Source organism: Erpetoichthys calabaricus, chromosome 3, assembly GCF_900747795.2.
Source record: "Erpetoichthys calabaricus chromosome 3, fErpCal1.3, whole genome shotgun sequence".
NCBI classification, from domain to species: domain Eukaryota; kingdom Metazoa; phylum Chordata; class Cladistia; order Polypteriformes; family Polypteridae; genus Erpetoichthys; species Erpetoichthys calabaricus.
In genome coordinates this window covers 150506237-150521959 of record NC_041396.2, presented here as the reverse complement: position 1 = coordinate 150521959, position 15723 = coordinate 150506237, and positions in this window count along the sequence as shown.

Genomic DNA, 15723 nt, shown 5'->3' with positions numbered 1-15723 from the left:
TAATCATATCAGAATTATTTGATTTGTAATTTTAATCTGTGCAGCAAAGGGGTAAATCAAGGAACAATGTGCCTTTGCTTTAAACATTATGGATGGTACTGTGTGTGTGTGTGTACACACACACACACACACACACACACACACACACACACACACACACACACACACACACAGTACTGTGCAAAAGTTTTAGGCAGGTGTGAAAAAATGCTGTAAACAAAGAATGCTGTCAGAAATATAAATAATGATTGTTTATTGTTATCAATTTACAAAATGCAAAGTGAGCGAACAAAATAAAAATCTAAGTCAAATCAATATTTGGTGTTACTACCTTTTGCCTTCAAACCAGCATCAGTTCTTATAGGTACACTTGCACAAAGTCAGGGATTTTGTAGGATTATAGTCAGGTGTATGATCGACCACTTATACCAAACAGGTGCTAATGATCATCAATGTCACACGTAGGTTGAAACACAGTCATTAGCTGAAACAGAAACAGCTGTGTAGGAGGCTTAAAACTGGGTGAGGAACAGCCAAACTCTGCTACCAAGGTGAGGTTGTGGAAGACAGTTTCATGTCATGGCAAGATTGAGCACAGCAACAAGACACAAGGTAGTTATACTGCATCAGCAAGGTCTCTCCCAGACAAAGATTTCAAAGCAGACTGGAGTTTCAAGATGTGCTGTTCAAGCTCTTTTGAAGAAGCACAAAGAAACGGGCAATGTTGAGGATCGTCGATGCAGTGGTCGGCCAAGGAAACAGTGCAGCAGATGAAAGACACATCAAGCTTATTACCCTTCGAAATCGGAAGATGTCCAGCAGTGCCATCAGCTCAGAACTGGCAGAAACCAGTGGGACCCAGGTACACCCATCTATTGTCCGGAGAAGTCTGGCCAGAAGTGGTCTTCATGGAAGAGTTGCAGCCAAAAAGCCATACCTCCGACGTGGAAACAAGGCCAAGCGACTCAAGTATGCACGAAGACATAGGAACTGGGGTGCAGAAAAATGGCAGCAGGTGCTCTGGACTAATGAGTCAAAATTTGAAATATTTGGCTGTAGCAGAAGGCAGTTTGTTCGTCGAAGGGCTGGAGAGCGGTACAATAATGAGTGTCTGCAGGCAACAGTGAAGCATGGTGGAGGTTCCTTGAACGTTTGGGGCTGCATTTCTGCAAATGGAGTTGGAGATTTGGTCAGGATTAATGGTGTTCTCAATGCTGAGAAATACAGGCAGATACTTATCCATCATGCAGTACCATCACGGAGGCATATGATTGGCCCCAAATTTATTCTACAGCAGGACAACGACCTCAGACATACAGCCAAAGTCATTAAGAACTATCTTCAGCGTAAAGAACAAGAAGTCCTGGAAGTGATGGTATGGCCCCCACAGAGCCCTGATCTCAACATCATTGAGTGTGTCCGGGATTACATGAAGAGACAGAAGGAAGTGAGGAAGCCTACATCCACAGAAGATCTGTGGTTAGTTCTCCAAGATGTTTGGAACAACCTACCAGCCGAGTTCCTTCAAAAACTGTGTGCAAATGTACCTAGAAGAATTGATGCTGTTTTGAAGGCAAAAGGTGGTCACACCAAATAATGATTTGATTTAGATTTCTCTTTTGTTCATTCAGTGCATTTTGTTAATTGATAAAAATAAATGATTAACACTTCCATTTTTGAAAGCATTCTTTGTTTACAGCATTTTTTCACACCTGCCTAAAACTTTTGCACAGTACTGTTTATATTTCCTAGTTTACTGTCAAATAAAGCAAAGAGTACATGACACGTGTTTCGCCCTCATTTGGGCTCATCAGGCGTACACTCTACTGCTCCCCTCTCGGGGAATCGAACCTTGGATGTCAGCATCAGAGACGAAGACCCTTTATGCTGCGCCACGGCGTGTGGTTCGTTTATTTGACAGACTGTAGGTCCAGAGTAATTACATTCATTGCATTCGTAGTCTGAGTCTCGACGACCTGAATTGTGTGGGTGGTTACCTACCAGGTAAATATATATATATATATATATATGGAAGAGAAGGTCTGTGATCCGGTTTGCATATTTGCAGTTGGAGATCCACAAAGGGAGAAAAAACGAATCACGTATCATAAAATAGTTTTATTCCTGAGCTTTCAACCCCTATCAGGGGTCTTCATCAGAGGATAATGCTTAGACTTACAAGAATCAAAGGCAATATATAGCAGCACATTCAGGGGGGGGGGGTGGGTGGAGGTGACTAAGTCCGTATGATCAAAAAGGGGGGGGGGGGGTTATCGTTAAATTAAAGTGCATATGTCCTTCTTAAGTTGGCATATGCTGGGTTTATGTCCAAGTGTCTGTTGATGGCATTTTCATCTGATAGCCAAGACTCGGCCAACTCTCTGGCGCTTTTTGTACTGGCCTTACATTTTACTTTCACGTTGTCCCAGTTGAATGTGTGTCCTGTCGATTTAGTATGTGCATATATAGTGTGTATATATATATATATATATATATATATATATATATACACACATACATATACACACACACACACACACATACATACACATATACAGTGGGTATAGAAAAGAATCACCCCCTACAGCCTTAAATGAAAACACACAAACCGATATTTTTTTCCACTTTTACTTACTCAATGCAATCTATAACATCTGAGTGAAAGATATCACAGCTACAGTTCAAAAGAACTTTAAAAAATAAAAAACAAGACATACTAAGATTAGTAAAGGATCACCCCCTCCTAAACAATATTTGTAAACTCAATCAGGTGTAGGTAACCACCATTTCCATTGCAGACCATGCACTGTAAAAAATGTCAGTAAATTTAACAGTAAAAATACTGTAAATGGTGAAAGTAAAAGACCTTTTCTGAAAAAAAGGAAAGTTACCTTATGTTCTACTGAAAATTAACTGTATATCTTAAACAATACATTTCATTATTTTTTACAGCCAAGTTCTGTAAAATCGGTATTTTTCTACCTTCAAAATATGCTAAATACCGTTTATTGATGTATTACAGTTACACTGAAAAAATCTGTTAATTTTACAGTGTAAAACTGTTAAATAGCGAAGGTAAACAACCGTAAAATGTAAAACGCTGTTTCAGTAAAACCAGTTATGATATTTGCATAAGGACACGCCCCCTTTTACCATATTGTTCCTGGTGAACCGCATACATTTGAATAGTAGGGAAAAAAACTTAAACTAAGTTAGCAGACTTATTTTTCCCTGCATGCTGAAGGTTTTTTGAGATTATGGAAGCTGATTTATGGTGGGTTGTATTCAATAAGTAGGACACCATACACCACAAAAGCAAACTTTACTTCCCCACCAGACAATGTGCTATAACTTCCTAAAATATTGAATTGTTTTCAATGTGTATAATTAAATGGTACATACTTGCTATTGATTTTTGTTACTTTACTGCTGCAAACTGTATACTGGGCTTTGACCCTGACAATACATATTGTTTACTGATTGGCATATTTATTACACAACATGAATTTCAGGTTATGGTTAAACATTCCCTTCTGTTGGAATTTGTTACAAAGAACAAATAGTTTTTACTACAAAATTGTACTGTAGACCTAAAAATATTGTCACCTTATTTATTACAGTAAAATTCTGGCGACCCCAGCTGCCAGTATTTTACCGTAAATGTAACATTTTTTTTTTTACAGTGTGGTTACTGGCCTCCACCTGTGATCAATTGTAATCATTGTGACGAGTGAAGCATAAAAACAGCTGTTCCTGGAGCATTCCATTGCTTGGTAGTGCAACTGACAGCAAACAACCGACTATGGGTGGTAAGCCACTTTCAAAATATCTCAGGGATAGAGTTGTGGACAGACATAAGGCAGGAGATGGATACAAAAAAATCTCAAAGGCTTCATCAATCCCAAGGAGCAAAGTAAAGTCCATAATAAAGAAGTGGCAAGTGTTTGATACTACTAGGACCCTCCCTGGATCCAGCTGTCACTCCAAACTGGATGGAAGAGCAAGGAGGAAACTGGTATGAGAGGCTACGAATTGGCCAATGGCCACTTTGAAGGAGTTACAGGATTTTATTGCAAAGAGTGGTCATTGTGCGTATGTGACAGCAACTTCACAACTGCTCCACAATTGCGGCTTGTTTGGGAGGGTCGCAGGGAAAAAGTCACTTCTCAAGAAAGGCTACATTAAGGCTTATTTGAGCTTTGCCAGAATGCACCTTGAAGATTCTGATGCCAGGTGGAAAAAAGGTGTTATGGTCAGATGAGACCAAAATCGAACTCTCTGTCCTCAATACCAAACGGTACACCTGGTGGAAATCTAATACAGCTCACCATCCACAACACACCATACCTACAGTAAAGCATTGAGGATGCAGCATCCTGCTGTGGGAGTGTTTCTCTGCCACAGAGCCTGGGGCTCTCGTTAGGGTAGAAGGAAAAATAAATGGGGCAAAATACGGTCAAATTCTTGAGGAAAACCTGCTATCCTCTGCCAGAAAGTTGAAGATGGGCAGAATGTTCACCTTTCAACACGACAATGACACGAAGCACACAGCAAAATTGACCACACAGTGGCTGAAGGAGAAAAAAGTGAATGTCCTCGTGTGGCCCAGCCAGAGGCCAGACCTAAATCCCACAGAAACTCTGTGGAAAGATTTGAAGATAGCAGCCCACCAACACTCACCATCCAATTTGACCGAAGTTGACCAGTTCTGTAAAGAAGAGTGGGCAAATATTGCTCAATCTAGATGTGCAAAGCTGATAGCGAAGTATCCCAACAGACTCAAGGCTGTCATTAAAGCAAAAGGTGGTTCAACAAAATATTGACATTGGGGAGAGATCCTTTATTAATCTCAGTATGCCTTGTTTTTGATTTTTTATAATTTTTCTGAACTGTAGCTGTGATATCTTTCACTTGGATGTTATAGATTGCATTGAGTAAGTAAAGCTGGGAAGAAATATTTTGTGTGTGTGATTTCATTTAAGGCTGTAAAGCAAAAAAAAAAAAAGGGAATATTTTAAAGGGGGGGATTCTTTTCTATACCTACTGTACAGTGGGGCAAAAAGTATTTAGTCAGCCACCAATTGTGAAAGTTCTCCCACTTAAAAAGATGAGAGAGGCTTGTAATTTTCATCATAGGTATACCTCAACTATGAGAGACAAAATGAGAAAAAAAAAATACAGAAAATCACATTGTCTGATTTTTGAAGAATTTATTTGCAAATTATGGTGGGAAAAAAGTATTTGGTCAATAACAAAAGTTCATCTCAATACTTTGTTGTATACCCTTTGTTGGCAATGACAGAGGTCAAACGTTTTCTGTAAGTCTTCACAAGGTTTTCACACACTGTTGCTGGTATTTTGGCCCATTCCTCGGCAACACGGACTTTCAACTCCCTCCAAAGATTTTCTATGGGGTTGAGATCTGGAGACTGGCTAGGCCACTCCAGGACCTTGAAATGCTTCTTACGAAGCCACTCCTTCGTTACCCGGGCGGTGTGTTTGGGATCATTGTCATGCTGAAAGACCCAGCCACGTTTCATCTTCAATGCCCTTGCGGATGGAAGGAGGTTTTCACTCAAAATCTGATGATACATGGCCCCATTCATTCTTTCCTTTACACGGATTAGTCGTCCTGGTCCCTTTGCAGAAAAACAGCCCCAAAGCATGAGGTTTCCACCCCATGCTTTACAGTAGGTATGGTGTTCTTTGGATGCAACTCAGCATTCTTTCTCCTCCAAACACGACAAGTAGAGTTTTTACCAAAAAGTTCTATTTTGGTTTAATCTGACCATATGACATTCTCCCAGTCCTCTTCTGGATCATCCAAATGCTCTCTAGCAAACTTCAGATGGGCCTGCACATGTACTGGCTTAAGCAGGGGGACACGTCTGGCACTGCAGGATTTGAGACCATGGCGGCGTAGTGTGTTACTGATGGTAGCCTTTGTTACTTTGGTCCCAGCTCTCTGCAGGTCATTCACTAGGTCCCCCCCGAGTGGTTCTGGGATTTTTGCTCACCGTTCTTGTGATCATTTTGACCCCACAGGGCAGGGCCGGATTTATATGAAAAAGGCCCTAGGCTATTCCACTTATGAGGCCCTTTCACCTTCCATTTTTAAGTTTGTAAATTACATGAGAGATAATAAAATTTTGCTAACAATTTGAATGTAGGCCCCTCTTGATCTTGAGGCCCTAGGCTGAAGCCTAGTTAGCCTATAGGAAAATCTGGCCCTGCCACAGGGTGAGATCTTGCGTGGAGCCCCAGATCGAGGGAGATTATCAGTGGTCTTGTATGTCTTCCATTTTCTAATAATTGCTCCCACAGTTGATTTCTTCACACCAAGCTGCTTACCTATTGCAGATTCAGTCTTCCCAGCCTGGTGCAGGTCTACAGTTTTGTTTCTGGTGTCCTTTGACAGCTCTTGGTCTTGGCCATAGTGGAGTTTGGAGTGTGACTGTTTGAGGTTGTGGACAGGTGTCTTTTATATTGATAACGAGTTCAAACAGGTGCCATTAATACAGGTAACGAGTGGAGGACAGAGGAGCCTCTTACAGAAGAAGTTACAGGTCTGTGAGAGCCAGAAATCTTGCTTGTTTGTAGGTGACCAAATACTTATTTTCCACCATAATTTGCAAATAAATTCTTTAAAAATCAGACAATGTGATTTTCTGGATTTTTATTTCTCATTCTGTCTCTCATAGTTGAGGTATACCTATGATGAAAATTACAGGCCTCTCTCATCTTCTTAAGTGGGAGAACTTGCACAATTGGTGGCTGACTAAATACTTTTTTGCCCCACTGTATATCTGCACACCATATTGACTAGACAATTTAATCCTATTATCCCTTTGTTTTTTGTATTGCCCTTATATGCTGCATCATATTGTATCATTTTATATCTCTCTGTTATAAAAGAAAATCTTGAGATGAAATGCCAAGAGATTTTTCATGTTCCACCCTCCTCTCAAACTTTTCCAGTTAAAGGCCCACGCCCACAGTCCTCTCACCTCTCATTCGTGTGAATGCTTTTGTCAGACACAGTTCCTGCACTCTCAGCTCTTATAAATGTTTACGTTTTCCTCACTTTAAGTTCCCAATAAAAGAAGACTTATCATGTCCAAATCTTATTGAAGAATTTTATCCAGAAGGGTTATCAACAGAAGAAATGAGTAAACGGGCAATCCTAGAACCAAGAAACGATGAAGTCAAACAAATCAACGAGAAAACTGTCGATCAGTTACACAGCAAATTGGTTAAATGCATATCAATAGACTGCTGAAACAAATGGTGGTGACGGTGCAGAAGATGAAAACATCAGCTTACAATATCCCGTAGAATTTCTACAACCGTTAACATCGTCTGGTCTTCCACCAGCCGAATTACTGTTGAAAGAAGGATGTATCGTAATGTTATTGAATAATTTATGTATGAGTGATAGGCTATGCAATAGGACAAGATTAGTTGTATTCAAACTTGGTAGAACAATTATGACGTAAAATTTTAACAGGCGACAAGAAAAGTAATGTAGTACATCTTCCACGGATAACATTAGACACCAAAGTAGATCTTGATACAGTTTGCCATTCGTATTAAAACGTTTACAGTTTCCCGTTAGAATAGCTTTTGCTAAGACAATTAACAAATCACAGACAAACATTCGAAAAGTTGGTTTATTTATTAGAGAGAAAGAAATGATATTCACTCATGCAGCAGTTATACCTTGCGTTGTCACGATGCAAGGACAAACACGGAATCAAAATTCAATGCAATACTGACGAAAAGTTAAGTCCAAATATTGTTTTTACTTAAGTTTTATAGTAAAAGTGTAAATTTAAAAAGTATTTGCGTGTTAATTTCAAAGCCAAACAGAATGAAAACGTATAACACAATGAATACCTCTAACACAACATGAAACAATTTTTTTTCAGTTTATTACATTTTACTATGGGCGGCACAGTGGCGCAATGGGTAGCATAGCTGCCTTGCAGTTAGGAGACCCGGGTTTGCTTCCCGGGTCCTCCCTGCGTGGAGTTTGCATGTTCTCTCTGTGGGTTTCCTCCAGGTGCTCCGGTTTCCTCCCACAGTCCAAAGACATGCAGGTTAGATGCATTGGCGATTGTAAATTGTCCCTAGTGTGTGCTTGGTATGTGTGAGTGTGTGTGCGCGCCCTGCGGTGGGCTGGCGCCCTGCCCGGGGTTTGGTTCCTGCCTTGCACCCTGTGTTGGCTGGGATTGGCTCCAGCAGATCCCAGTGACCCTGTAGTTAGGATATAGCGGGTTGGATAATGGATGGATGGACATTTTACTATTTTTTACTATTGTTAATTACTCACTGTAATGTAAAATAGTTAGTTCTATTACGCCTATGTGACTATTCCCACGAAAATAACAATCTGTTTAAATTGTACATCCGCTTCCCCATACGTGAAGTGGCTAATGCATAGTGCCCACCCCGGGGTTGGGGAAGCGAAGCGAGCAGGGGGCAGAGCTCCCTAGTATTTTCTTCTTATATTTATCTTTTGTATTCAGTGTTGTCCTTATATGTTGCACCAATACTATCCAAGACAAACTCCTAGTACACAATAGAGTACCTGGCCAATAAAAGTGAACTCTGATTCTGATGAAAGAACCCCAATTAAAAATTTGGGGCTTCAAAGGACCATTAATTACACAGTGATCTAACCCACACTTGGATGCAATTCAATTCACTGATGCGTCTCACCAACATTGCCTCCTTCTCCTCTTTCACATCAACCACCCACACCAATTCAACATCTCCCATTGCTCACGTGAGGTCTATGGTAATGATTCCTACTTATTTTCCACCTCCTTGAGCCGATCCGTGGCAGGATTAAGACAATCCAAAAACTACACATCAAGGCTAATTGATTTTTACAAGAGTGCTTTTTAACGGGCAAGTGTTCTCTTTCTCAACCCTTCCACCTCACTACCCTGTACAAACAGTCATTAGTCACACTCTGTCTCTCACCCACCCTCAGGTCCAGTCTGGCAATGTTAACAGTATTTTGATGTCTGGTAAACTCGTTTGGTCTACAATCTTTTTTAGAACAGCAGGCTAACATACAGTGTATAATGAGGACCAAAAGAAAAATATTAACTATTATTAATAGTAAAATAAACATACCTAACATTTTATTTTTGTGTTCATTAATATTAACTCCCAGTAGAAAGCTATTGTTTGAGCAGAGTTGGGAATGTTCAGTGACCTTCATCTGTCTTTAAAAATAAATACCAGAATAGGCTGAACCTAGAAACAGAACTGCACATAAAAAAAAAAAATCAAAAGTACAACACATCATAAAAACACTCAGTAACATGAAGCAGGCTCAGCTTTCCCACTGACGTGGCAACTTTTATTAGTTAGTTTCCACTTGAAATAGCCGCCCTCAAGGTAAGTCTGAAATAGTAAATTAATCACTGAAGTTGTACAACTTGTTTTCTAGTTTTAAGACAAACAGTAAGTAATCCATTGTAAGTAATCCTTTGTTGGCTGAAAAAGAAGAATAAGAAGAAGAGGGGGGGAGACATGTCCGGAGGCAGGAGGACAGGAGGAAGGTAAAGAGAGTGGAATGGAGGGTAGGAACTTTGAATGTTGGCAGTATGACTGGTAAGGGGAGAGAGTTAGCTGATATGATGGAGAGAAGGAAGGTTGATATATTGTGTGTGCAAAAGACTAAATGGAAAGGGAGTAAGGCCAGGTGGATTCAAATTGTTTTATTATGTTGTGGATAGGAGGAGAAATGGAGTAGGGGTTATTCTGAAGGAACAGTATGTCAAGAGTGTTTTGGAGGTGAAAAGAGTGTCAGAGTAATCTGGAAGCTGGAAATTGGAGGTGTGATGATGAATGTTGTTAGTGCATATGGCCCACAAGTTGGGTGTGCAATGGATGAGAAAGAAGATTTTTGGAGTGAGTTGGATGAACAGTGTACCCAAGGGAAAGAAAGTGGTGATTGGAGCAGATTTCAATGCACATGTTGGTGAAGGGAACAGAGGAGACGAGGAGGTGATGGGTAGGTATGGTGTCAGGGAGAGGAATGAAGAAGGTCAGAGGATAGTGGATTTTGCCAAAAGGATGGACATGGCTGTGGTGAATACATATTTTAAGAAGAGGGAGGAAAATAGGGTTATGTACAAGAGTGGAGGAAGATGCACACAGGTAGATTACATCCTATGAGGAAGAGTCAATCTGGAGGAGACTAAAGACTGCAAAGTGGTGGCAGGGGAAAGTGTAGTTAAGCAGTATAAGATGGTGGTCTGTAGGATGACACTGGAGATCAAGAAGCGGAAGAGAGTGAGGGCAGAGCCAATGATCAAATGGTGGAACTTGAAAAAGGAAAACTGCAAGGTTGAGTTTAGGGAGGAGGTGAGACAGGCACTGGGTGGTAGTGAAGAATTACCAGACAGTTGGGAAACTACAGCAGATGTAATAAGGGTGACAGCAAGAAGGGTGCTTGGTGTGGCATCTGGACAGAGGAAGGAAGAAAAGGAAACCTGGTGGTGGAATGGGGAAGTACAGGAGAGTATACAGAGGAAGAGGATGGCAAAGAAGAAGTGGGATAGTCAGAGAGATGCAGAAAGTAGACAAGAGTACAAGGAGATAAGGCGCAAGGTGAAGAGAGAGGTGACAAAGGCTAAAGAAAAGGCGTGTGATGAGTTGTATGAGAGGTTGGACACTAAGGAGGCAGAAAAGGACCTGTACAGATTGGCTAGACCGAGGGACCAAGCTGGGAAAGATGTGAAGCAGGTTAGGGAAATAAAGGATAAAGATGGAAATGTACTCACAGTACTTTCGAGAGGCTGATGAATGAAGAAAACGAGAGAGAGAGAAGAGGTTGGATGATGTGGAGATAGTGAATCAGGAAGTGCAACGGATTAGCAAGGAGGAAGGAAGTAAGGACAGCTATGAAGAGGATGAAAAATGGAAAGGCTGTTGGTCCAGATGACATACCCGTGGAAGCATGGAGGTGTTTAGGAGAGATGCCAGTTGAGTTTTTAACCAGATTGGTTAATGGAATCTTGGAAAGTGAGAGGATGCCTGAGGAGTGGAGAAGAAGTGTACTGGTGCCAATATTTAAGAATGAGTGGGATGTGCAGGATGAGCCACAGCATGAAGTTATGGGAAGGAGTAGTGGAAGTTAGGTTAAGAAGTGAGGTGATGCTTAGTGCTTTTAGCCAACATAATGCTCTCAATGTGTTTCAGCAGAACTGGTTCAATGTACTGCATTATGCCAAACTATACATATTATATATTATATATACACACACACACACACAGAGGGTGAGCCAAAATGAAATGCCACATTTCTCAAGGTCACTGCGCGAGGTAGAGATAGCCGAGTGGGTTGGGGTGGGGGTACTTTGATAGGCGATTGCTTGTAGTTCTCAATCGGCAACATGCCTTGGTCCAGTGCGCATCGTGTTTTGCTGTCGAAGCATTCTTCTAAAACAACAAATCCATCATCATTGCGCAACACGCCTTCCAAACACACTTCAGCATTCCTCCTCAATGATGTCTCAAATCGGAAAACAATTCTTCACTGGGTGCCTACATTTAGACAAACAGGTACAACATTAAACAGAATCTCCAGGCATCCTCGGACTGTACGAAAGCCTGAAAACATCCAAGCTGTAAAGGCATTAATTTTGCAGTCTCCTAGACGTTCAGCGCACAAGCATGCTTATGAGGACCTTACTTTCCATGCATACAAAATTATGGTAGTGCAGGAACTCACTGAGAGAGACTGGAAGAACCATAGAGTTGTTCATCGAGATGCTATTGTCATGTGCAGCGACGAGGCACATTTCCATTTGAATGGTTGTGTAAATAAGCAAAACATCCAGTACTGGACTGAAAACAACCCTCGAACTTCATCAGAGACCCCAGCACAGTGAGCGTATTACAATTTAGTGTGCCATTGCAGAATTTGGCATTGTAGGCCCTTACTTTTTTGAGGAGGGGGAGCAACGGTCACCATCACTTCAGAATGTTACATTGAAATGCTAGAGAACATTTTGCGGCCCCAACTAGAAATAATGGATGTGGTGGATGCCTGGTTTCAACAGGATGGAGCAACAGCTCATAAGGTGTGGAGATCCATGCAAGTTTTGCGGGAGATATTTCTGGGGAAGCTGATCTCCCTGCGTGGCAATGTCGTGTGGCCTTCATATTCGCCTGATCTCGCTCTGTGCAATTTCTTCTTGTGGGGCTATCTCAAGTCGAATGTATACACACACCGACCTCAAAACCGTGAAGCCCTCAAGTACGCTATTCGCCACAAAATCGCCGCTGTTCTCCTTGAAATGGCTGAACAAGTCTTGAAGTGTGTATCTCTAATGATGGCCACCACCTTGAAGATGTCACTTTTAAAACACAGTGAAAATAATCTATTTTGTATACCCTTTCTTGTGTCATAATGAAATATATTTTATCTTGTAGCATTTTTGTACGATAAACGTTTGAAATGTGGTACTTCTTTTTAGCTCACCCTGTACAATGGCAGTGCAAATTCTAAAACTGACTTATTTTATAAAAAAAAAAAATCACACCATCACCACATCCCCAAAAAACAATTACACTAACACTCAAAATTCACACATCTTTCACATTACTTCACATGCTTTTGAGAAACAGAATAAGGCTTATTGGTAAACACAATGCTTATAGAAATAGGATAATTCGTTATATACACACTGTAAACCTAGTTGTTATATTTATTGTTGACATGCTAAGCAATATATGTTATTACATTGAATATTGGTTATGTATATGCAGTAATCTAGTTTGTTATTAATATTTTGGTTTTTTTTCTCCATGTTTTTTTTTTTCCCTCTGCAAGGTTTCAGAGACTGGGCATATAACTGACCAGCTGGGGTAAGGAGTACATCAGAAAAGCTGATTTGTGCTTTCTATTAAATAGATAAAGTTCTGCATTTCAACACATTCTTTTTTATCAAGGTACCAGGGAATGAGGATATTCTGCATATAACTTGTGCCTTTAACACTAGAATTACTAAATCCTACAAAAAAACTTGTAAACCCGGTCAACACTGTTAACACCTCTCCGTCAGGGTCTTTTGTGTTGTAAATGTGTTGATAAGCACAAGCAGCAAGCAGCCTACTATCCCATCCTCCCACCACAGCAGAAATCGCAAAAAGCTCTCTCAGCTCAAGCCTTGTTTGTCTGGGAGTCAAGTACCGGGAGCTGTATAGTGTAAATAATATATCGTTATTTGGAACACATGCATTTCATATGTGTTCCGTGTGTACAAAGATCTATGTAAGTGTAGAATGACAGAAATGATGAACACATACCTAAAAGACAAATTTTTTTCATGTTATAGCACTAATGACAAAATTTTGACATCAAGTGTATAATGTGTGAAGACTGAAGTCCAAATATCAAATAAGCACTTTCAGAAAAGGTACAAGTATAACAAAACAAGTACTGAAGTACAGGTTTAAGGTGGGCCGGATTTACAAGTTTTTTTCGTAGGCTTTGGTAATTCTAGTGTTAACTAGTCCAGAGTGCTAGCGTGAGTACACACTGCAATGGTACAGGCGCCAGCTCTCTCAAACCTTAAATGGATTAAATCGGACATAATGATGGATAAAAGTTGTGTGGTATGAAAAACAATGTAGTGCATTATCATTACCATATTAATTTCAATAGTTATTTTAAAGTAACGCTAACAGTTTTAATAGGGGTTATTTTGTAAGTCACTAAAGAAACTACTACATTTATTTAGTGTTTTCTAGCAAAAATCTAATGTAATCTTCCACTTTCAAGTTAAGGCAATACTTACAGCAATCTGCCTTTGTAATTCCTCATCGTGACTGCTCTCTTATTAACTCAATCATACCATTTTTTTTGTAGTTCCTTTATGTGTTGAGGGGGTTGTTTGTTATATTTCTAGAGCATCTGAAAAAGGTAAATCTCCCCTTGGGACAAAAACAGTACTATCCTGTATAGTGTCTTATCTATCTACTGTATAAATCTATTTAAGTCAAACAAGTAGTGCCACCTGCTGGTACCTTTAGAATTATGTGACTTGGAAGTTTAGACAGGCTTGGATGCCCGTCTGCCTACTTATCGGCTAGTAAGCCTTCAGGAAATTTGTGAAACTAGCAATTGTGGTCTTTTGTAGAGGAATGCCTGAAATAATCAATGCATTTAAAAAAAAATTCAAACCTTCTTAGTGGGGTTTTCCAACATATAAAAACAGAAACAATCTAAAAACAAAACATCAAGAGTTAAATGATTTTATTACATCCATAACAAAAGCAAAACTATAATAGTAATATGTCAAGGTCTGACAACTTTACAATGAAAACTAGAGTACCATATGCAATGACAAGCTATACAACATAGCTGATTAACAGTTAGTTTAATCATCTTACCTTTTAATTCTTCATTTATTGGAAAATGTTACTTCATTTTTGGCTGTTTCTCCATCTCTTAGTTTATTCTGAAGTAGCTCTGGCCTTTATGTTGAGGTGAAGGAACTTAAACCATGCATTAGAGTTGGTTAATCATTCACTGTGGTATGACCTGTAGCTCAGAAGAATGTATGAGTTGACATGCAGCAGTTAAGACTCTCAATTTAAACCAGCATTCAAATATTATTGAGCAATATATTTTGTGACAGGGAGAGAGAAGCCAGTTACAGTGCCAGTTAGTTAGGAAGCGGTTTTATAAGGAAAGAAGAAAATCAAGTTTGCTGTTTGGCAATTGTAAATCCACCCTCAAAGCCCATACAGTATATGATGTATAGAAAGGCAGGACTTTAAAATTAAATTTCAATCAAGTTACACAAACATACCATTAAGTATAATTAAGAACTGTTACAAAATGTAAAATGTTAAAAGCTTGGAATGCTGTTAATTCCTCCACCAACACAAGAAACCAGAACAAATGTGACAGCCTAACCATTGGCGTTTTTTCATTACAGGCCCAGGTAGTGCGTTTGTGCTATCATATTGAACACAAGAAATACTGAATAGTAAACAAAGCAAATGGATCCTAAAGACTACTGCACAAGGAAACCTTTTAAAATGGTGCTTAAAACAAAAATGTGGACATTTAACACTAGAATTAGCAGAGCCTACGAAAAAACTCGTATATCCGGCCCACCTTAAATCGCTTCTTAAATCCGTTCACACCTCTCCGTCAGCATCCTTTGTCCTCTAAATGTGCTGATAAAAGACAAGCTGCCAGCAGCCGGCTATTCCATCCCTCCATCGACTTAGAACGTGAGCGAACTTTTCCCAGCTCATGCCTTGATTGTTTACCTGGGAGTGAAGTGGAGTTTTACAGTGGAAATGATAGATCGTTATTTGGATTCCGTTTCTAAAATAATCTGTGTAAACACATTGTTAAAACAGAAACTTTTTCATATTTTAGTAATAAATGTTACAAAATGTAGTAGGCATAAACTATAGAATATGTAAAGCCCGAGTTCCAAAGATCAAATAAACACTTTCACAAAAGCTTCAAGAACAATTCAACAGCTTCTGTGGCCTAGCGCGGGCCACAACAACGGATTTAAGAAGCGATTTAAGGTGGGCCGGATATACGAGTTTTTTCGTAGGCTCTGGTAATTCTAGTGTTAAAGTGCATCATGAACTGTGACAACAATATGGACCCACAACACACACCCACACCCACACGCCACTGGGGGCATTTCCACTGGTGAATGTTCTGTA